The sequence below is a fragment of the Vigna radiata genome, chromosome 9 (genome assembly GCF_000741045.1).
Source record: "Vigna radiata var. radiata cultivar VC1973A chromosome 9, Vradiata_ver6, whole genome shotgun sequence".
Taxonomy (NCBI): Eukaryota; Viridiplantae; Streptophyta; class Magnoliopsida; order Fabales; family Fabaceae; genus Vigna; species Vigna radiata.
In genome coordinates, this window is record NC_028359.1 from 11,181,588 (window position 1) to 11,181,899 (window position 312).

Genomic DNA, 312 nt, shown 5'->3' on the forward strand with positions numbered 1-312 from the left:
ANNNTNGCAAAGCGCACCTGAGGCTGTGCGCTGAGCGAATTACAGCAGTTGAGCTGCATAAATAAAACTAATTCGCATAGCGAATCTGCTTCTGTGCGCTGAGCGAATGGTGCAAGTTACTGAAAAATTAACTGGCTCTTAATGATACGTGACAGAGAGGAAGTTTATCAGCAGACACACAAGAAAAATTAGAGAGAGCTCTGAAGACCATTGAAGACGCTGAGAAGACTATCTGAAGACATAAAGACTACACGTGATGCAAGGAATTGCAAAACTGAGTACGTTTGTGATGTCTAGGATAGGCTAAATTTT